At 37.2% G+C, this 24864-nt stretch overlaps 1 protein-coding gene across 1 annotated transcript in view; it reads left to right on the top strand.

Annotated features, from left to right (window-relative positions):
- Positions 1–7259: 7259 nt before the first annotated feature.
- Positions 7260–24864, top strand: part of VDR (vitamin D receptor) — a 97322-nt gene continuing 79717 nt past the window's right edge. The window contains exon 1 of the mRNA XM_051961147.1: positions 7260–7479. The gene's annotated coding sequence lies outside the window, so the exon portion shown is untranslated. The remainder of the gene's footprint in view (positions 7480–24864) is intronic.

Raw genomic sequence — 24864 nt, forward strand, 5'->3', positions numbered from 1 at the left:
GGATTCAAGTTCTTGTACTCCAATTCAAAATCCACAGTTGCTTACATTTTACCCCAATCTAAATGATTCTCTTAGAAGGTAGGTTCAACATAGGACCTTGAATGAATATTCCTTATCCCAAAGGATAAGGAATTCAAGTCTAAGCCCACATGGCACCATGTTTATCCTTAGGGGACCTTACCTCCAAAAGGCTTAGATTATCACTCTGGGGATGTTCTCCATCTTATCTTCACTTCCTGACTTCCAGATTTCCTTCAAATTTCAACTAAAATCCAAGCCTGTATAAGGAAGCCTTTCCCTATTTGCCTTAATACTAGTGCTTCACTTTGTCTAGTATTTTCAAGTTATCTTGCATATAGTTTATTTGCTATATTTATCTTCATTTTGTCCTATGAGTGCCTCACGAACAAGGATTATCTTCTGCATTTTTTTTTGTTTGTTTGTTTCCCTAGTGCTTACCACAGTACCTGGCACATAATTGGTACTTAATAATTGTTTATTTACTGACTCACTGACTGGCTCTGCTGCCACAACACAGAAAAACTCCAGGGAAATCTATAAAGCAAAATTTAGCTATGATTCATGTCAGTGTCTTCCAAAAAATGGGTTTTATCCTACAAAAGTACTCAGAAAGTCCAATGTTGTTACTGGCTCTGGACAGCTTCTATTTCCTCCACTACAGAAACTTTATAAGTTACAAAGGACTCACAGGTACATATGAACAAATACAGGTATATATAAACAAATATATGAACTCAAATACTTTTAAAAAAAACTTTCCATTCACTATGTCTTCCCTAGAATTTTTTTTTGTTTTTTTTTGTTTTTAATGTGAGACTCCTGAATAAATATTTCATATTCGCCTTGGACCTGTATTGCCTAAGTAATTAATCATAATTATCATGGAAAGCTAAGAAGGTGCAGATCTCTAGGCCTTCATGTTAAAGAGTTTAATATGCCTTTGGTTGGCTCATAACAGAATCCTGAATTCAGGAACTCTCTCCTGTGAAGTTAACTACCAATGCTAGAAATATCCATTTCTCAGGATTGATAGTCATTTACCCAGACTTATAAAAAGAAATAGAAAAGTACAAAGCAGCAAGAATTTGGTGGCTTCTTGTGTAACACCATATTAGCTCATTTAAGCTTATGGGCCAATCATGGTTAAGGTCTACTTGGCTCCCTTCTTTGAGTGTTGGATTTGGAGTCAGAAAGACCCAAGTTCAAATCCAGTCTTGGACACTTACTAGCAGTAAGACACTAGGCAAGCCATTGAACCCTCTTTGTCTTAGTTTCCGAATCTGTAAAATGAACTGGAGAGGGACATGGCAAACTATTTCAATATCTTTGCCAAGAAAACACCAAAGAGACTCAACTGAAATGAGTTTAAAACTTAATTTAGTTACAATTAATTAGATACCCTACTTAGGAAAAATCCTACTAACTAGACAACAACAAGCATTTATTGAGCATCTACTATGTGCCAGGCAATAGGCCTAGTACTATACCAAAAATATTGAAAACAATATCTGTGTTCAGGGAGTTCATAATGGCATAGAAAAAATAACATGTAAACAGCTACTTACAAAAGATATATATGCGAGATAAACTGGACATAATCTCAGAGGGAGGGCACTAACATTAAGGGTCTCTGACTAACCTAATATTCATATCTATCTCCAGTTAACCCATAGCTTCTTTGTGGTTGAGGCAAAATTCAGTTTACTGGAAACATTTGGGTAATGAAACAGCAGATTACTATTATAATGTCTGTGGCTATGCAGAGGTATCAGGAGAGGAAGTTAGGAAAAGGGCCAATCTTTTTTTGGTATTTCCCTCAGCCTCGGTCCTTCTTTTTAAGATATCCATAAAGGCTTTTTCTCTCTTTCTCTGTCATAACTTCGTCTTTACTTGGCTCCATGCTTATACCAATGTCTCAATTGCATCATACTCAGATTTTCGGAATCAATTTTTTTTTCCCAATTCTGAGATAGCCTCTCTCTTTTATACAAATTGATTACGGTTTGACTAAGTCTCTAATACATTGGCTTTGACTCGTTCAAAGAGATCCTACTTATATTCGGTTCTGACTGATTCAATCAAAAAGAGTTTTCTTTTTCTGGTCAAGATACTAGCGCCAAATAGGGATAGAAAAACCTATCCCTAAGTTTGCCTAGAAAAGCTTATATCTCCTACTCCCGCTTGTTTATGTGAAGTGTCTACCTTACTGAGTTGAAGGGTGGGTTATATAAATGGAGCTATTTTACCAAAAGGAATAAAGTCCTCAAAAGAAGGTGTAGTTCCATAGATACAAAACGGAGGGGGTGGGGAGAGTGAGAGGGAAAGGAAGAGTCTTTAACTGGAATCTCTCCCTACCCAGCCTACCCCCAACTCTCAGCCACTAATCATTATCTAAATAGTCTCAATTACTGAGGACCAAGTTCCAAATACTGTCATATGATAATATCTTTACACAGATTTTAAAAAGGAGGGAGAAAGATTCATAAAACTGAATAGTTCTTCTGATAATAGCTGCTACATTTGAATTTTTGGAAAATCAGAGCACCTCATAAGGAGCACTTTTCCTTCTTTCCCAGTCTGAATGACCTATCCTTTAATTCAGATAAATGGAAAATTCATGCTTCAGATTAAGCTAGAGGAAACTGATTCCTTCCAATGCTAAGATTCTACAATTTTTATAAAAGGAATATCTCTCCTATTTTTAAAAGCATTCCAGGGAGAAAAATTCCATTTAGCTCTTACAATAAACTGTTCCAGTATCTTCATAACCTTCATCAAAAGCTCTGCTTTATATTTATCCTTGGTTTATGTTGCCCAAGTTTTGGTCCATTTCATCTTGTTTCCCCCTCAAAGGAGTTGGAGCAGAGCCTGATGGAGAAAAGAACTACCCCATTCTACCAGCATAGTTGCTAATCACTCCAGGAATTGCCACAGTTAGCCTAATAAAAAAGAATCAAGACATAGAAATATATGACTTTGATTTGACATCATTTAGTTTCCGTTTGTTTTTAGCTACTCTGACATGCCTATGATTTAATTTATTAATCAACAAACATTTATTAAGCAGTTACTATGTTCTACACATTGTCAGGCACAATTATAAATATTAAACATGTAGAGGATGTAAAACTTCATAAACAAATGCACAAAAGTAGAGAATTAAACACATCCCTATTGACCACTAGAAAATTGTAATCAATAAAGGTCATTTGAAGAAAAAATTTGATCTTAAATGGATACTAAGTAAATTAAACTTAAAAAATTGGTGGTTCAACTGGGAAATGAATATAAACTGCTTGCATTTTTGTTTTTCTTCCCCGGTTATTTTTACCTTCTGAATCCAATTCTCCCTGCGCAACAAGAGAACTGTTCAGTTCTCCACACATATATTGTATCTAGGATATACTGTAACCTATTTAACATGTATAGGACTGCTTGCCATCTGGGGGGAGGGGGTGAAGGGAGGGAGGGGAAAAATCGGAACAGAAGTGAGTGCAAGGGATGATGTTGTAAAAAATTAACCTGGCATGGGTTCTGTTAATAAAAAGTTATTTAAAAAATAATAATAAAATAAAATAAAGTGAAAAAAAAAGAATTGGTGGTTCAAACAAAGAAACAATGGATAATTTCATTAAAGAAAATTGCAACAATGATACAGCATACCTAAGGAAATGATACAGCAGTTCTAAGGAAAAATTCTATCTCTAAAAGCTTTCCTCAACAAAAGAAAGAATAGATTAATAGAGTGGCCAGTTTAAAAGGCACACACACACACACACACACACACACACACACAAACACACACACACTCACAAAACCCACCTCAAAAACTACTGGAAAAGTAACCAAAAAAAAACTCCAACTAAACATAAAAATAAAACTTGTAAAAGTCAAAGATAAGAAATTGAAAGCAAAAAACTCCATTGAATTGATATTAAACTAGAAAATGGCCTTTATAAAGAAAACAGATAAACTATTGGCTGATCTGATTTTTTGTTGTTGTGTTTTTGTTTTGTTTTGTTTTGTTTTGCTGAGGCAATTAGGTGAAGTGACTTGTCCAGGGTCACACAGCTAGGAAGTGTTAAGTGTCTGAGACCAGTTTTGAACTCAGGTCCTCCTGATTTCAGGGCTAGTATTCTATCTATTGCACCACCCAGCTGCCTTGGCTGATCTGATTTTTAAGAGAAATGGATCAAATAACAAATATCAAAGAGGACAAATCACAACAAATGAGTAAAGGAGGTTTTTTTAAAGAAATTATTTTGTATAATTACTATTATACTTAAGTGAATTACTATTTAAACTTTAGTGAATGGGCAGGGAGGATAAAGTGTCAGTGGATAAAGTGTCAGGACTAAAATCAGGAAGACTAATTTTCTTGAGTTCAAGTCTGGCTTCAGACACTTACTGATGAGGTCAGGGTCACAATTCCTAGGTTGAAGTAAACATGTTGTCACAATGGCCATTCTTATTTAAGAGAAGAGGTTACAGACAAAATGAAGAGGTAAACTAGGTACCAGAAGTAGTAAATATGAAATAGAGTTGAGAGAGCAATAAGGTTACCAAGAAAAGAAATTTGGAAGAATCCATCATGAGGCCTGAGTATGTGCCATTGCTTAGCAGATTAAATCCACAGAAGAGTTTAGCAGATTTACCAGAGTTAGAGAATGGAGAAAGATACCATTAAAAGGAAAGCACTATGAGGGAGAGAGAACTTCATAATGGGCTTGGTCCTGAAAAGAACTTAGCATAGATCTTCATCATGAGAGCATCTTTTAAATGGAACATATAACCTTGGGGGTTTCTCAGATGAACAAGAGAAGTACCAGGAAAGAATTCAGTAACTAAAAGGAAGAGATCAAAGAAGACCCAAATGAAATGCACCTGAGACCAGATCCCAGCTCTATTTAAAAGATACAACAATTAATATTTCAAATGTTGTTTAAAGATACCCAGAGGTTTAAAGGATAGACAATAGAGGATCATAAAGAGTTCTATTCTTACAATCACTCTATACAAACAGGATAGAGTGGAATTTGGTTATACTTAATAATTGCCAGTTGGGCTTTCTGACAAGAGAAGAGAGTAAGCTTAAAGTCCACATCATTTACTACCTCTATGGACAAGTCACTTGATTCTGCCTCAGTATTCCTCATGTATAAGGTGAGCTAGAGAAGAAAATGGCAAACCACTCCATTATCTTTGCCAAGAAACCACCAAATGGGATCATAAAACATCAGGCATGATTGAAATATGATTGAACAACATCGTCAGAAGGAAGGGAGCATAGCAGCACCAGATCTTACGTCATACTAGAAAGACATTAAAAAAAAATTTAGGAAAGCTGATTGGTCAAAAATGGTACACCAAATCTAGAAGCAAACATCATAACATAGCATTTGATAAACCTTAACTGCTAGATTAAGGATTTACTAGTTGACAAAAACTGTTGAGTGAAAACTGAAAAACTGTCTAGCAAAAATTAAATTTAGATCAGTGTTTCAAATTACATACCAGAATAAGTTGCAAATGGACATATAATATAGATATAAAAGGTCATATCATAAGAAGCAAGCAAGGAAATAGCTTTTACCATAGAGGAAGATTTCTTGACTAAACAAGAAATAGAGATCATAAGAAACAAATGAATATTTTTTATTGTATAGCACTGAAAGCTGCACAAGCAAAACTAGTACAATTGAAGTGAGAAATAAAACAGTTTCAAAAAGTTTTTGAAAAAGTTTCCCTGATAAAGTTCTGATGTCCAAGATATATAAGGAATTGATTAAATACAGAAGAAAAAGAGCTATTCCCCAACAGATAAAACTATAATCAGACAATTCCCCAAAGCAATAATCAACAATATGAAAAAAATGTTTGATATCACTAAAAAAAATGCAAATTAAAATTCTGATATTCTACCTCACACCCAATAAATTCACAAAGATGACAAGAAAGGGAATTGATGGGGGGTTGTGCATTGATCCAACTATTCTGGAAAGAAATCTGGAATTTTAACCCCCTTCCCCCCAAAAAAAGCCACTAAACTATTCACACCCTCTGATTCAGTAAATTAAGAGTGTACCCATCAATTGAGAGAAGACTGAAAAATTAGGGACTATTAATTAGCTATTAAGTATTTGGAACAGTCCAAACAACTGCCAGGATGTGCCTCCCAGTTAGTCCAATCCATTTATCATTTCTCTGTTGCAATACTCCTTAAGCTGCCAGCCATCAGCTCTAACCCCAGGGGACCCAAGTACTCCAGACCTCTAGAACTCACAAAGTGATGGATTAGAAGTACCGAAGGGAAAATACATATTCAGATATGGCCAATGAATTTGTTTTTCACTAGACCATACATAGTTATTATTATTATTCACAAGGGAGGACTTTGGGGAGGATGGAGGAAAATAAGGTTAGTGATAGTGATGATAAAAAAAAAAAAAGGGAGGTTGAATATGAATAACATTTTTTAAAACACAGAAGAGGTGAGGAAGTTCTGAGGGAGACCTAGATAAATAAGACAACTTTGGCAGTAACGATGCATTGGTGGTATGCTTTTTTAAAAGCTATATACATAAATAGAAATTCTTCATATTCTACATTACCTTTCCCCTTTCCTCCCTCCTGCTCCTGCCCCTGATATATACCGAATTGTTCTAGTTCCTCGATATTTGTCAAGTTCAGAAAAACAAAAACAAATTAAAATAAATAAAAATCCTGAAGAAAAAGATGCTTGCGTTAGCATTTGGGCCGAAATCCAAATCCCTTGTTTTCCTCTCCAAAGCCATTGGAAAGAATAGATTTAACTTCTATAGCCTATAGAACGGGCGCTAACAATATTCAGAAAGCGCAAACCAATCCAGGTGTGGGCGACACACCTGGAAAGTGCGATAAATTGTACCTTTGTGAGGTGTATGTGTTTTGAGGGAACAGTCCACAAAATAAGACATAAAGGTCGGAATGTGAATCTTCATAATCACAGAGACTGGAATGACATAAATACGAGGGTAGGAACGCTTCTTGTTACCAAAGTTTTAGGGGCATGATTCCGGTGCGTGGATAGGTTCACCCACCCCTGCACTGGCGAGTGGTTGATTCGAAACTCAAAATGGTGTCGGCGCAAATTAAATTCAATTTACTCCTGCAACTGACTGGGGAGGATTGGGACTGAGGACTAGGGCGAAAATAATGGGGCGGATCTGTAGGCAGGGTCAGAGCCAGGGGGTGGGGCTAGGCGCGAAGCAGTCTCTTGTCAAAAGGTTTCCTCGGAGGTTGAGCCGCTCTGAGAGGGCGCGTGCGGAGACCAGGTGTGGAGCAAGGACTCTGACGGGACGCAGAGCTTGGATACTGGGACCAGTGCGGAGTTGAGATTTTGAGATCTCGGGGACCGAGAAAGAGGGTGTATGTTCTTGCGAGTGTGTGAGTCCCTGGACCACTGTGCAAGGCTGGGAGGTGAGGGCATTCGGAGTGCCAGGATGTGGTGCCACGAGTCAGAATGGACATTGAGCTAGGAGAAAGAATGGAGTCTTGAAAGTTTTATCCAGCGGGGAAGTAGACTGTAGTTTAAAAAAGAGCTGACTGTACCCCCAAAACAAAAAAGCATTCGAGGAGAGGGAAGGAGGGAGATAAGGAGGGAGGGAGGGAGGGGGAGAGAGGGGGAGAGAGGGGGAGAGAGAGAGAGAGAGAGAGAGAGAGAGAGAGAGAGAGAGAAGAGAGAGAGAGAGAGAGAGAGAGAGAGAGAGAGAGAGAGAGAGAGAGAGAGAGAGAGATTTTTCTACAACTATCATTATTAGTACTGTGCCATTTAATTAAGGAAGTGCCTCTAATTTAGAGTGTGTACTCGTGTGGCGGCGGGGATAAGAAGTCTGGGGGAGGGTGATAAAATAGCTCTGGGACAATTTCAGTTAGGGGGAGAGTCGGGAGTTGTTCTGAATGGGTGAGATGAGTTGAAATGAGAAATTTCTGTGGGTGAATGAGTGAAAGTTTCTGTGAAGTAACAGCATGTGGGTCTTGAGGGAGCTGTGAAGAGCTACTCAGGTGAGAGGGTCTAACCCTCTTAATAATAGAAGACCAAGAATGAAACCCTTGCTGTTCGGAGGATAAGGGGGTTAGACCGGCGAGGTGCCCCAGCCTAGTTTTGTCTGGGCCCTTTGTTTGAGCCTCCTCCTCCTCCTCTTCCTCCTCCTCTTTTGTCCTCCTCCGTGTGGTGAGTGAGTCAGCCTCCTGTCTGAGCTCAGTTACAGCCAGGGAGGCTAGAGCCCGGGTAAGTAGATATTCTTTCTGCTTTGCGGAAGCACTCTGGGGCAGAGTTTAGGTCTGCCTCTAAATCATTATTAGGTGCCTGTCTTCCACTAGGGCGGACTAGTTATAGCAAAGAAACAGGTATTTTCAAGAGAGCAATGCCCTAGGGTTTCCCTGGATATTTCTGAAAGGAGACCAGAGTGACCACTCCAGGTGTGACTCTCTTTCCCATTTTTTTCTCAGGATTTGGTGATGGGTCTTAGTGCTCCAGAGTTGTCAGTGAAATGGTCCAGCTTTCTATTGCCTATCACTTCACACACAAACACATCCCCTCCCCGCCCCTCTCCCCTGTTCCCCCCCCCCCCCGTTTCTTCTTGGAGGAAAAAAGACAGAATTGATATATAGGCAGATTACTCTAGAGATAGTAGCCCTAATAATATTTTTTAGTCTTCCTTCTGTGGGTAAGGAATCTTAAGGGGATAATGGAGGCATCAGAGTTTCTTCTTTGGCTCCAGACCTTGCTGCTTCCTTTTTTCAATTCATTTGAGGAGAGGCCTTGATGCCTCCTTGGACTGTGGAGATGACTAAGATTGTAGAAAGCTGAGAAATCTACAGTCCGTGTTTCCCAGATCACAGGCTTGTGGGTTTGGTGAGTCTTTGGGTCATCAGCAATAGGAACTATTGGAGAGACCAACATTTTGAACCCTTCCTAGCCTCAAGTCTGGGAAGAGATTAAAGGGGAGAAGGAAGAGAACCCTGTAGGAAATTAACTTCTCATCCATTGGGATTGGATTTGATCAGTTATTCTTCATTTGTATAAATAATGTGAAAGTTTCATATAATTTATTTCTTGGAATCTTCTCCTCACTTTACCTTAGGATTGATCTCTCCTTGATAATAAATCCTAGATAAAAATAAAGTGAAATTCTTGAATTCGCCCAAAGAATAAACCCAACACTTCACCAGGACTGGCTGTGCAAAATTGGGGAATAATACTGGGCCAGCATGAAATAATTCTTTAATTAAAGATAGATTGAAGAAGTGCCTAGTTTTTTAGCTCTCTACATTTTGTCCCATGTTCACACCTGGAGCCAAATATTGGTCGAGGAAAATTCTTCTAGAACCACTTCCAGCAACCTCCTAGTTTGAGCAGGTTCCCTCAGAACAGAGGGTCAAATGTCAGGAGGACTCAGAAATCTCCACTGGAACTGTACTCTAGCTAATAACAACAGTTCAGATTTATGTAGCATGTGGCATTTCATATGTTTTATCCTCTTTGTTCCTGTGAAGTAGATAGGACAGGTATTATTATACCATTTTACAGATAAGAAAAAAGGCTGAGGGAATGAGTTTCTCCTTCCAAGTTTGGTACTTTTTTTTTCTATTAAAATATCATGCATATTCTTGTTCTCCTATTTGTCACAGTAAGAAAGATTTAAGAGCCTTTTCATTTGGACCAAAGTTTAATTGGTTTCTAGAAGTAGCAGAGTTTAGAGAAAAAAGTCTTGTCCTGAGAAACCTGAAATCAAAATTTGGACACTTAATGTGGGACCTCAGTCAAATCACTTCATCCAGTTAAACCTCAGTTTCTTCATCTATTAAGTGGGTTTAAGTTATACTAATTTACTCTACTGGAAAGATTATCATGAAAAAAAAAAATATATATATATATATATATTAACCTTAAAGTAATTTATAGATGTGAACTGTTATTATTTTTTCCCTGAGCAACAAGGATTTCTTTTTTATGTAGTATTTCTACCTATTTCACTGGCCCATTCCTTATTTCCCTCTCTTTGCATAGTATACTTTTTTCTTTTCAAATGTTGATACTTTTTTATTTTTTTCATTACTGTCAGTTTCTAATACCTTCTCAACAGAACCCTCCTTCATAACAAGGTGCTATTCTGTTCCCCCCCTTTTCCTTCTTTTTTTCATTACTTCCCTACTGGATCTTGATCTTTAATTCATCCAGATAAATTTTATACTGTAACTGGTTCTATAAAATAACTTTGTCAACATTTCTATTGTTTTAAAGTAGCCCAGCATTTAATAATAGATATCTCTCTAATTATTTGTCCTCCTTAAAATGGAGTCTATTTTGTAGTTGTAATCATATGGATTCTAATTCTGTTCAAAATGTTTTTTTATTCACTTTGTAGTTATTTTTGTAGCGAATTGGGTTTTGGCTAAGTATATTATATATGATTACTTGAACAAATATACTAATTTCCATTTCTCATTCCATCTGGCTTATTTCTCATTTAATTTCTCTCTGTATCTTTGTTTCTGTTTCTTTTTTTCTGTGAGTGTCTTACTCTCTGTGTCTCTCTCTCTTTACTTCCATCCTTTCCTACCCCTTTCCTATTTGAAAAGACAATTTAGATTATGCTTCAAAATATTATTAAAATTACAAAAAAAACCTTTTCCCTAATCAGTTCACTTCTATTCCAGTCTGACCTGAAGGAAAAATCTCTTCTCCCTATACCTATAGGTATAGCTTCCCTTCTTTAAATTTCAAAAGGAACATTTATAGGCTAAATCATTGTTAATGCTCATCTACTTTCATAGTAATATCAAAGAGCATACAAACACAGATGTTAAAACAAGGTATAGCAGGCTATAATATGACTTGTAGCTGGAGGATATAACTATTTTCTTTCCCCCACAGATTGGAGGGCTAAACAGAAAGAAACATGTTCAGGCAAATTAAAGGAGCAGGGTTTCTTCATAGAAGGAGAAGCAAAGGGAATATGAACTAAATTTAAATTTCTCTCACCAACCACATGCATTTGATGCTTTGGTCCTTTATCCATTCCCAGCTCTATAACTCTGAGCTTATCATCACCTTCTTTTCCTTCTCAACCTGTTCTTTTCTGCTATCCTCTGCCTTATCAACAGAGAATTGATGTTCTCAATCCAAGCTCTCCACTAAGGGTATCAGGAGAAACATAGAATCAAATGTGATCACTATAATTTATTTCCATCTCTTGGTATCATTTCTTTGCTTGACTTCTGTGCTTCCTCTCGTTTGGAAGGAAGTTCCTTTAAGGTCAAAAGCCACAGAAACATAATGAAATTTTGGGTAAAATGTGGGCTAAACAAATCTATCTCCACCAAGTCTCCATGATATTGTCTCTGTTGGAGGACCAATCTGTGCTGAGGATGAGCTAGACTGAATGGAATTTATTTTTCTAGTTCTTCCTGCAGGAAGTTTATTTTATATCCTAGTACTTTACTAAAGTAAATTATTATAATAGTAATTTATTGCCTCACTTAATTTTTTCAATGACAGTTCTCACACAGCAAATTATCATATAGTTTGCAACTAGATAAAATTCTATCAATTTCTTCTATTTTTTGTCACATCTCTATAGCTAGCATTTCTAGAAGTACATAAAATATTAACAGTGATACAAGATATCCTTGCTTTACCCTGCTCTTAATAGAAAGGCTTTCAGTATTTGTTCCTTATAATTTTTCCAGCATTTGGTTTTAGATAGATGCTATAGTTGATGTGTTTTGTGAAAGTCTTTTTCTGCATTTATTGATAATAATTTCATGATTTTTTGTAATTTTGTTATTAATATGCTTTATTATGTTTGTTGTAATGATGAAGCATCTCTTTCATTTTTGGTATAAATTCAACCTGCTTATATTGAATAATCTTTTAAATTCAATGTTCATTTGTCTATTGCCAGTCATAAACCCTAATCCTGATTTATTGTCACTAGTTGCTTCTATCCTTTCTCATATGTTGCTAAACAGAGCTGAAGGAAGTTATATAAGCATTCCAATTAGGTCTAATACAAATTTGTGTTACTTAATTTCAACTGGGCCCTCAAGACAAGCAGTAAGGCAATCTCTTTCTGGTATTTTATTCAGTTTTTATTTATTTATTAACTTCAGTATTCCTTTTACACTGCTATTCATCAAAGTTATAGCTATATATACTAGCGTCACTGTAGAATGTAATTAGAGTGACTATGATTAAGTTCTGAAACCTGGTTCTGAAGGCAGTGACCAGTCCCTCCAGACTAATTTTTTTCTCCATCAGATTTTCCAAGTTTCACTCCCCTTAGGAAATACATTACTGTTTCTAGTCATTCTCACCCAGTGCCCAGCTACTTCGTTTTGTGATATATGACTGAATATTTCTGAATAACAGAAATGTCAACCACATTCCCATAACCCAACATGAATGGAGATTGCAACTGATGGGGGCACCAGGACTCTGGTTTTCTCTTCTAGCTGAGGTTTTTATAGTTCTAACTCCATCTAGCAGAGTAAATAGCCTTGATCTAAATTAGCAAATTAATGAGGAAAGATGAAGGAAGTCAGATCCTGTCCAGAAAAGGAAAAAGAAGCATAAAAATGAGAATCCAAAAAGATCACACATTAAGTGTACTGGTACCAGGGGAAATGGTAAGTGAGGTGAAAAATAACTCCATGATTAGAGATAGAAAGAGGGACTAAGTGGCTAAAGACAGAGCAGGTTTCCTTGGACACAGAGGTTTGATTTCGGTTGTTACATGCTATTGTCATTACATATGGGGGGAAAAAAAGCAACTATTCTATCCTAACGCTGTGGGACTTTTGGTCAGACAGACCCCTGTAATACAAAGACAAAAATAAAAGAGTCCCTACCCTCAGGAAGCTTACATTCTACTGGTAGATAAAACATACATAGATAAGTAGCATAATATATACAAAGTGCATACAAGAAAGTTTTGGAAGAGAGTATACTAGCATCTGGAAGGATCAGGAAGGCTCTGTGAAAATGTGGTTCTTGAGCTATCTTAAAGCAAACCACGGATTTCAAGAAATGAAGATATATTTTACATGCCACACATGTGAGATAGCTAGTGCAAGTGGGATATATGGCACAGAGGACAGGAACAGCAAGCAGATCAATATGCCTGGACCAGAGTTCAAAGAGAGGAATAATGGATAAAAAGATTAAAACGGCAGAAAGAGTCCAAGTTCTAAAGGGATTAAAATGTTAAATACAAGAATTTATATTAGGTCCTAGAGGTATTAAGGATCCCCTTAAAAGTTGAGTAGTATGTTAGACTTGTACCTTAGGAAAATCACTTTCTCAGTTATATGGAGGATGAATTGGAATGGGTAGAAGCATAAAAATGAGAATCCAATATGAAATGATTACAATAGTCCAGAAGAGATATGATAAAAACCTGAACTAGGTGGTGGTTATGTCCACAGAAAGGAGGAGATATGGAGCCAGAATTCATAAAACTTGACAAGCTAACTTTTATATAGCACCTTAAGAATGTTATTTTATTTTGTCTTTGTTTGGTTTTTTTTTTTTTTTAAATAACCCCATGAGGTATTTAATAATGTTGCCCTTCTTTCACAATGAAAAAAGTAAGGCTAAATAAGTTAAGTGACGTGTCCAAGATCACTCAGCCAAGTAGGTACTGGAAGCAGAATTGTATCTAAAGCCTTTCTGACTCCAAGTCCAGTGCTCTATTTCATTATAGCTCACTTAGCTATCTCATGAGTGAGAGAGAACATCAACTACAGAGGAGTAAAAATTCACCTCAGTTTCCACATCTGTAAAATGAACTGAAGAAAGGAATGGCAAACTACTTCAGTATCTTTGCCAAGAAAACCCCAAATAGGGTCATGAAGAGTTGAATATGACTAAAACGAATGAACAACAATTAAAAAGATTTCCTTGCTACTTGCCTTGAGGGTCCTATTGAAATTAGATAACATATATTTTGATTAGCTCTAGTCAGTATGCTTGTATGACTTCCTCCAGCTCTATTCAGTAGCACATGAGAAGGAATAGAAGCAAATAGTGGGAATCATTCAAGGTTGGGGTTTGGCAAAATATGAGTGGCAATGGACAAATATGGAATTCAAGAGTAGAGTATAGAGTTGAACAAGTTCACCAGGGGGTCAGGATTGGAAAGTAAAGAGAATGTTGCCAGAACAGAGATCTGGCAAAATACTTAGGAGTAGAGAAATTGAAGGTCACAGTAAGGGGAATTAAGAGGAATGAGACATATCATAGAGAGTGAGTAAGGAGACATGATTTCAAAGTTTGAATCTCCCATTTACTAAGTATGTGACCTTCGGCAAGATAATTTACTTCTTTGAGAGTCCATTTCTTTCCCATAAAATAGAATAGAAATCCCCATTTTATGTTACAAAAAACATTGTGACTAGAGGGCCAACCTTAAAATCTGATAGACTTGGTTTAAGTGCTGCCACTGAGATACCTATTCATTTTATGATCTTGACCATCATTTAACCTTTCTGAAACCTTATTTCCCTTATCTGTAAATTGGTGATGATAACAAGGGTCACATGAGAAAATCCACATAAAGTTGTCTTCAAACTTTAAAGAGTTATAAAAAAGTCAGGCAGGAGAGTCAGGTGCTCTGGGACTGTGTGCAGATGTCACACCCACAAATTATTATTTGCTATTTGGGGTTCTTGCCAGGAAATACATTTAGCAGTGTTCCTAGAACCAGATGCTGCACAAAGTCCTCATTCTGCTTAGGGAAGAATCCTGGTCTGAAGGAAGATGGGTCAATTGTGCCAGCAGGAAAATATACAGAGTGAAGCAGGCCAAAAAACTGAGGACATTTGGCTGACACTTAGATTTCATGCAACCATTTTTACCCTGAGGTATTGTGCAAGGTGCAAAATCTCAATCACTATGGCTGATTCAGGCCAGCTGTTGACCTATCTTGTGTGTGTCACCTGCTGGCACTTGAGATATAGAAACAGCTCTACAATCCAAAGACCAAAGAGCTGGCTGACTTCACATCATCTAATTGATTTGATTTATCTCTTTGATTTGAATTAGGTTTGAATTAAGTTTGGCCCTTTGGAGTAGAAAACCCAAATAGGCTAGGTCTCTGTTTCAAGATGAAATTAAACATAAAGGAAAGCAGTAATCTTGAGATAAAAATTAAATGAGTTCTGTTAAGAAAGAGTTCATGATAAATGATAATTATGATAATTCATGATATGAAATTTGAAGGATCTGTTAAGGCAAGTAGTAAGTTTTCCCTTCTTGATTAATCAATAGGGATTTATTAATGCTTATCATGAGCACTACAAGTCTCTCATAGCATAAGTCTTTGAATCTATTATTACTTTTAGATTAACAAAAAAAATCAAAGAATGCATTTATTAGAATTAAAAATTAATCTCATATACAAGGCAATGGATTCAGAGGCAGAGGATCTGGATTCAAATGCAAACTTTGCAACATATTATATGTGTAAACTTGAAAAAGTGAAACTCTTTGGGCCTCAGTGTTCTGATCTGCAAAATAAGGAGATTGGTATTTAAAATAATCACAAAGGGCCTTTCTAGCTCTAAATCTTTTTTTTTTTAAATATTCAAAGCCCTAGACTTCTCCTATCTTTCTAGTCCCTCTATATCTTACGTCTCCCCCCATCCACCCCAGTTTCTGTGCTCCTTTATCTGGGCATTTTTATTGTCTTTCCCCCACGCCTGGAATGGCATCTTCTCTCCTCCTCATCTTTCTCTCCTCCTCCTGGCTTCCCTAGCTTCCTTCAAATTCCAGATAAAATCCTTTCTTTTTTTGAGGAGGCTTTTCTGATCTCCTTTAATGTAAGGCCTTTCCTTCTATTGATTTTTTCCAATTTATCTTTTTTGTTAAGTACAACTAAGGATGGATTCATATATCATTATACTATGAACTCCTTGAGTCTTTCCCCTTTGCATCCCCAGCTGTTAGCACAGTATTTAGTACTGTGTACTTAGTACGAGCTTAATAATCATATTAAGCTTGAAATGCTTGTGCAGCTTAGAGAATTCAGTAATATTTTTTTCTAATAGGTTCTTGAGCAGGGTTTTTTCCCCTGAGAAATTCTACTAAAACAAGTCTGGAGAAAAAGACTGCAGGTATATTATATAGAAAATGGTGTATAAGGAGGGGGAGGGATAGAGAGAAGAAGCAGAGGGCAGAGGTGAATCGTAGAGAAGGGGAGGACCATGTAGTGTCCTCTGAGCTCCCTAATTACTTCAGGGTTCTGGATGATTGGTTGATGTTTAATAGACTCTAGTAACTCAGTGGTTGGAATGTGCTCTGCCCTCTGACTCCTGTGGGGGTAGGATAGAACTGAGCTTGGGGGATGTGCAGGATGTGAATGGGGCAACATGCCAGCAGAGAACAACTTATTCCATTTCTAAGCCATGAATAGTTTAGTACCATGCCCCTGGAGGTATTCTACAAATTGTAGGAAAAGGTGTACTGGTACTTATTGACTTTCAGTTGGCCACACTAACACTTCAGTTGTCAAGTGCCTGCTATTCCAGCCACTTGCTAAAAATCTCTCTCCAGGTTAGTAGATATATGAATAATTTCAATCAACATTATATACCAAATCTCATCTTCTCTAAATATAAATATTCTTGTCTCCCTAGCTATTCTGTCAACAACACTGGGTAGATGAGGAATACTTAATGAAACCCTTCTATGAAAAGTCACCTCTCAAAACTGTTCCCAGTAATTAACAATTCATTAATTACCAAATAACTCTAATGAGCATTTCATGGAGTCATAGATTTAGAATTGGAAAAATACTCTAGTGACCATTTAGTCTAGACCTCTTGTTTTACAGATGAAGAAACAGATGCTCAGGGAGATGGAAAAACTTGCCAAAAATCACACAGGTAGTAAGCTATAATTTGAACCCAGCTCTCAACTGATTCCAAATCCAACCCTCTTTCCAGGGGTCCACTCTGTGTTCTCCCTTCTGTGGGTGAGCTACATATACCAGTCGTGACTGGACTTGAACTACAATCTGTTCTTCCATGCTGATTAGGGGATCTAAGACTCCAATTTGAATCCTGTGAATCTTCTCATAAAGTAAGCTAGTTATTAAGTCCAGCCAAATTCCCTTCAAAGCCAAAATTAGGAAATCTTGGGAAGAAACAGTATCATTGGTGGTAGAGGATGGTGTTTGGGGAGAAGGAATAGGGCATAGGCTAGATTGGTCAAGAGATTCAGGAAACACTGGCAGGCAGAATTATTTATTCTAAATACTCCTCCCAGGACTGGGAAGCTATCTCTGCCCTTCCCACCTGGCACACCAACCTCTTGGTTGCCTCTGCTTTAGAGAGAGAATGGGGGACTTTTCTAGATACCTCAGGCAAAATTCCATTATGATGAACTCTACAAGACTCCAAATTATTTTGTTGTGATAGAATCTTGTTTAAATATATGTAGTGGAAGAAATTGTATCCCCAGCATGTAGTACTTAGGAATGAAACCAAGCTACTACCCAACTTCCCTTTGGTGGCAGGGAAAAAAATCAGCAAGTAAAAAGCAATAGTTTAACTCAGGATGATAAGTAGGAAGAGGGCGCGCGCGCACACACACACACACACACACACACACACAACTACTCCCATTTTCACTCTGGGGTCTTTTCTGTGGTGGTTAAGAGTTTTGTGTTTTATACAGATGACTAGAACTTCTGACCTGGTGGTAGAATAGAATTTCCAGTTGGAGACAAAAAAGCTTTAAAGAGCTCAACCACAACTGGATTTCTTCATCCACATTTCATGTGATAATTGGAAGGGATCTAGGAGATCATTCAATCCCATCCCTCCTTTATTTCTGGAGTAAGGAAACTGAAGTCCAAAAAAGTCAATTGGCCCAAATTGGGTCAAGCCTTGAGTCCAGTTCTCCTGACTCCTTATGTAACTCTTCCTACTATATCAGTATAGATGACTTACTTGTAGGTCATCAGGACTAGCCCCTTCATCTTACAAAGAGAAAAATGAGACCGATAGAGCTCATCAAATTCATAAAAAGGTAGTAAGCCAGAATTCAGATCCAGATTCCCTGACTTTAAAGCAACAAGGCATTGATAGGACTGTGTTAAAAAAAAAAAAAAACTGGGCAAAAAGAAACAAAAAAACTAAAAAACAACTTAGTGTGATGCTCTATCCACTTGATAATAATTGGGTAGGTCTCCAGGGAAAGGAGTAGGCAAGTTGTTGGCTGGTGCCCTCATTGTGAATAGTTTTTGAAGTAAGAAAATACGATTGAGATAAGTTATAGTCCACTTGACAATGAATTATGGCTCACCAACTCAGCATGGGTATCTTGCTGATCAATCCTTTTGCAGATCCCTTCTCCCTGCCAGGTCTCCCACTCATCATCAAATTGATCCATTAAGCTTTGAATCTCTTCCTGGTGCCAAGTTATTCCGACTAGTGAGTGAGAACTCACCTAACTCAATGTACTGAACTGGCATGCTTTATTTCCCAGCCATGAAACCATCAGGACAACAGAAACCTACTAAATGCAGCCAGCTTATACCCCCACTACCCACTCCTTTCCACCCCTTGTTCTTGCTCTGGAAATAATACTTGAATAAATACTACCATTGTTACTGGAAAAGGGAGGATATGACAATTTGCTGCCCTAAGGCTCTTCCTGAATGTTTGAGATAGCTTGGTGGTGCAATGGATAGAGCATTGGATAGGTCTGGAGTCTGGAAGACCTCCCATATCAAATCTAGTATCAGACACTTATTAGATGTATGACCCTGGGCAAGTCAGTTAACCTGTTTGCCTTAGTTTCCTCCACTATAAAAGGGGGATATTTGTATCAACATCGCACAGTTATTATGAAGATCAAATGAGATAATATTTGTAAAAAAAAGTGTTTAGAATACTGCCTAGCATATGGTGGAATTTTTATAAATGCTAATTCCTTTTTCCTGCTCTTCCCCTCTTATGGACTAGCCAAGGTACATGTATACCATTCTTATTTCACCCTCCCAACTCCTCTTTTTGAGATTAAAAGTAGCAACTGGATAGGCTAAGCAGTGTCCTAAAAGCTCAGTGACCATAATTCCTAGCTTTCTGGGATACCTTGATCATAGTGGGTTGAGGGAGAGGGATGGTACTGTCAACTTCCTGAACTGTCATCCAGATCTACTATTTTGAAAACTGAAGGAAAAAAACCCAGCTCACTGTAAGGAACTTTTTTTTTTTGTTAAATTTCAAACCTGGGCTGTTTGAGAGGTTTATCCTTAGAGTTGTTTTTCAGGTCTAGGGCATTTCTGGCAAGTATAGGAATTAGATGTTTCTTTTCATTATGGTATTGAGGAACATAGAATGAGTTGTGGCTCTTTTTGATACCCAATAGAAGTATTACCTGCCTTCACTTAATCATGCCATACTTGTCCTGGTCTCTAAGCAGCTTTCTACTTCTCAAAATGGATGCCTCAGCTGAGTCAGTCATTCTGATAATAAACATTTATTAAGTGCCCATTATTAAGTGCCAGGCACTCTACTAAGTACTGGGAAAGTACTTAGCAGAAAGAAAGGGAAAAGAGACAAGGAGCTCACAATGTAATAGGAAAATTAAATAGAAAAACAAAACTATATAAAATATGCTGTATATAGGATAAATTAGAGATAATCAATAGAAATAAGATACACTCGTATTAAAGGATACTAGGAAAGGTTTCTTGCAGAAGGTAGGATTTTAGCTTTTACTTGGAAGAGGCCAAAAGGCTGAGATGAGGCAGAAGAAAATTCCAGGCATGGGAAACAGCCAGAGAAAATGCCCAGAGTCACCTATAAATGTATTTGTGTATATACATACACATATACTTCTATAGGTATGAGGCATATGTTTATACACACTGATAGCTTCTATCTTATAATTTCTAATAAAACTGAAAAGATCAAACAATAATTGAATCCAAAGGAACTAATGAGATCAACAAGTGAAATAATACAGTGCTAGAAGAGAAGAAGGCCCAGGACAAAGCCCTGTGGGATAATCATAAATTACCTGAATTTCTACGTCTTAGGCATGTTATATACTGAAGTTCCAAAGCAGTCCAAGATAGAGCATTGCTTCACTTATAATTCTTTTGATTTTGGCTTTGGATCTGAGGATTTATCTACTAGTGCCCTCCACTTGAATTGGCTTTGTTCCTTTCTTAGGACTAAAGGAGGCACTGTTTAGATCTTCAGTTCAGAGGCTCAAACTTGAAATCCAAGGACCTGAGTTAGAATTCTGGCTTTGCTATTATTTGTATGATATTGGATATGTAACAAGATCTATTTTGGCGACAGTTTCTTCATCTGTAAAAGTCCCTTTGAACTCTAAATCTATGATCCTATGATCTAATGGACATAGAACAGAAGGGGAAGAAGATTTTCTTTCATCCTTGGGCTTTGCTCTTCCTGAGCCCAGAGGTAGCACTGAAGAAGATGGATGATTCCTGAATTAGCTCAGGTCCATCTCAGCCTCTGTATATAAGGAGAGACATCTTCACATAAAGTACTATTGGAGAATAAGGAAAAGGAAAAAAAAATTATTCCATGTCATGTTCCTTTTCCCTAAACACACACACACACACACATACACATACACACACACACACACACACACACACACACACACACACACACACATATATATAAAACCTGAGCCAGGATGTTGAAGCTTTGAAAAAGTTAGTGGACAAGGGCATATACCTCTAGAGAAAATTCACAGAAAAATGCACTATAAGTAGTAATATCAATGGGTACTCTGGATGCTGAATCAACCAAATACATAAGAGCTAGGGAAGAATAAATCCCCATTTCATTTGGAAAAAAAAATACAACTCCCCAAAGGGCCTTTTAGATTTGAGAATTTTGAAAAGTTTGTGTTGTGCTGTTGGCACAACTTCTAGATATGCTGTTTTTGGATATGTATCTGTGTTATAGAAATATAATTTAGATATAAAGAGTAAGGGTAGTATACACTTATAAAGAATGCAAGGGGACTCTTTTTTCTCCACATGTTCCACAGGCAACAAATTTCCCTTCATCCTAAATATTTTTCTTCCTTAGAGCTTCCTTTCCTTTATACTGCTTTCATCTTCTAATTGTCATTGAAACTTTAATCCCCTGATGACCCATTCTTCTGGCCACACTTTTCCAGTATTAGCAGCATCTTTACTCATTCCCTTCAACTCACTGATCAAGGCAGAGAAATAGGAAAATTTTCCATTGCCACTACTAAATGTTCTCCATCACTCAGTAACTTCTCCTTCTTTGAGAATTCATGCAGTTTCTCTTACTACCCAATCAAAATCCTGATGGATTGTCTACAAAATACAGGTTATTCCTCTTCCTTCCTCCTTGAATTTGGTACATACATCACACTTTTTATTTCTTTCCCAGTTCCTGCCCAGGACTTAAAAATGCATGTTGACTGTCTCTCAAATATTCTAACTACGAATTTTTCAATCTACCATGTCAGATTGGTACACATACAAAAATGGTCATACCCTTGTCTTTCCATTAAGAATTCTTTAAAAACCCCTATCCAAACATAATCTATTGACTTTCTTTATCTCCTGCCTTCCCTCACCAAGCCCTATTCTTCCTCCATACCATAATCTTTAACCCCTCAATCCTCTTCTAAATCAGCTCTTCTGCATTAACCACTTCTCATTTAGACTCCTCAGTGAATTAATTCAACTCTATACTATCCTCTTCTCAAGTCCCCTTATAATTTTGCCATGCCCTGCTAAGTTTAAGTCTTAGATAACAATATACCACCTTCATTCCCATACATGAGTTGTTAAACAAAAAGTAGGAAAAATCATGCAAACATTCAGACTAGGTCTACTAGAAATTTATATTTTACAATCTCAACTGGGCCTTCACTGTTACTAGACAATTCTACTATGCCTCCCTTATCAATTCACTATCCCATTCTCCACAGAGGCTTTTCTAACCTTTTCATTTCTCCTCAAATCTCTTGTAGCCCCTCTTCTCTTCACTCTCTCAGCTAAAAACTTTGCCTCATATTTTATTGAAAAAATCATGGCCATTCACTGTGAATTCCTTGTTCTCCCCTAATCTTCATCTCCTGTTCAAATGTCTTCCGCCATTTTCTTCACCCCTATTTACTCCTTACTAAATCCAATTCCAATAGATTATGGTTGGATAGGGATTTTTCAGGATTCTTGGACATGGAGGTGGTACTTTTGTGGAAGATGGAAAAATCAAGGATATAATCATCTTTGCGTGTGATCCTATTCCATCTTGTCTTCTCCAATAGGTTGCCCTCTGTTATCTACACTTTTTCCATTTATTTTTAATTTCTTTTCAATCTCTCCTAGTTTATTATTCCATTCTCTATTGTCTACAAATAGACTCACATCTCCCTCATCCTGAAAAAACCTCACTTGATTCATTTATCCCCACCATCATCTTATAGCTCCTTTGCCTTTGTGGCTAAAGTCCTTTAGAGTTTCTCTTCCCCCTCCTCCCATCCAATCTATTGCCAAGCTTGGCTTGTTGATTTCATTTCTGCAAGTTCTCTCAAATATGCCCTATTCTCTTCTCTGACATTGTTATTAGTGCAGTGCTCTCATCACATCATGCCTTGATTATTGCAATAGCCTGCTGGTGGGTCCACCTGCTTCAAGTCTTTCTCCATTCTAATCCACCCTCCATTCAACTACTAAAGGATTTTCCTAGATTGCAAGTTTGATAATGTCATTCCCCTCCTCAATAAATTCCAGTAGCTTCCTATAGTCTTTAAGAACAAATACAAAACCCTAAAACCTAACCCCCTTCCACCTTTCCAGTCCTCTTACATTTTACATACTTTTCCATTTAGTGACACTGGCTTCCTGATTGTTCCACGAACAAGATATTTCATCTCTCAGTTCTAGGCATATTCTGTCACCAAAACTGGGAATGTTCCCCTCCTCATCTCCACCTGCTACCTCCCCTAGTTTCCTTTAAGTTCCAACTAAAATTCTACCTTCTCCAAAGGAAATCTTTCCCAATCTGTCTTAATTCTAGTGCTTTCCCTCCTAATTATTTCCTATTTATTCTGTGTGCGGCTTGTTTATATATATAACTTATTTGCTAATTGTCTATCCTACTAGATTGTGAGCTTTTCAAAGCAGAGATTGTCTTTGCCTCTTTTTGTTTTTCCATTAACTTAACACAGTGTCTGATACATAAAACAAACAATAAATGTTTATTGATGGATTGACTGACATGGTATAGCACAGGACTCCCTCCAATCAAGGGTACTTGGTTCTAGGCTTCTGTAAATTTGGATTCCATATATAATTAGTGATGGATGCCCTAAGACATAGCTGATTGCCTGCCTTCCCAGGCTTTGCTTGCTTTTGCCTGAAGGCTTAAATATAAAATTATTGTTTTTCTCTTTTAATTTCCCCTGTTTAAGGAAATGTGCACTTGTATACAGATATTATTTTGATACTCTATTTAGGCCTTCCAAGTACAATGGGTATTTGCTCTTGTTCTCACACCTTGGATACACTAAATCAGAAATGTGTTTCCTATCCTTTATAACAGAGCTTCTTAAATTTTAGGGTGAGTCATGGATTCTTCAAGCAATCTGTTGAAGCTTGTGGATGTTTCAAAATAATATTGTTGTTTTTTAATTAATAGCTGAAAAAACTAAATTTCAATTAAAGCTCAGTGGTGGCAGGGAGAGATTATTTTTTTCCCTAGGCATATCCACAGATACTCTGAAACCTATCCATATATCCCCAGGGTAAGAATTCCTGCTCCTTAGAGATCCTAATCTCTCCTCTAAAATCTACTGTAACCAACATTAATCATAACAGACAAGGATCAAGTGGCCATTGGATTTTCTTTTGTATAACAAGGATAATAGCACTAAAAAGACAACAAGTAATGGAAAAGGGAAGGAACAATTTCTTGGATAGGAAGAAATTGGTATCTCCTAGAGATACAAAAATGAAATGAACTTGTACTCAGTTTCGCCTTTTGTGGGAATGGAAAAGAGATAGATCATTAATGGAGAGTTATTCTCTCATCCGTAACAGATTTGAGGTGAGTGAGGTGATTGAAGAGATGTTCTAGTGAAGGGCTGGCATGTTCTCACCAACTGTCTCTCTTAATTTTTGTTAGTTTCTTGGGCACGTCACAACTCTAATTGCTACATCTGGGAACAGTTGGATTCTCACCTAATTTTCACAAGAAAGAGCCAAAAATGGCACTTACCTCTCAAACAAACAAACAAACCAAAAAAAACCATTCTCCCTTCCTAAATTCTCTAACACATAATCCCAAAGAGACATCACAAGCAAAGTGAGCTCTGGCATAGTGTCTGCTTATAGCCATAGCAGCATTGGGTATGTAAGAATGTGAGAACCCAGGGTTATATATATGGCACATTTTGTTTACTTCCTTTGTATATAGTGTATATGATTGTCAATTTGTATTTCTATGTCCCATCTCCAGTGCAATCTGACTACAAGGAAGTGACTTGGTTAAATGTAGTTAAGAATGGAAAAAACAGAAAATATTGTCGGAAATGTTTGGGGACATGTGTGTTATGTGTTGACTTTAAACACTGAAGCATATCTTACTGTCAGAAGTCATATCTATCATGAATAGATTGCTATTCAGTTGCTAGAAGGAAGGTAAATTTGAGTTGTAGCAGCTGAGCTATTCCTCCTCTCCCCTTTTCCTTGAGTTTTACCATAGATATTTTTTTTTCTCCAACAACATAACTTAATCTGCTTATCTGAACTCAGTTTCTTTTTT

The sequence above is a fragment of the Antechinus flavipes genome, chromosome 5, assembly GCF_016432865.1.
Source record: "Antechinus flavipes isolate AdamAnt ecotype Samford, QLD, Australia chromosome 5, AdamAnt_v2, whole genome shotgun sequence".
NCBI classification, from domain to species: domain Eukaryota; kingdom Metazoa; phylum Chordata; class Mammalia; order Dasyuromorphia; family Dasyuridae; genus Antechinus; species Antechinus flavipes.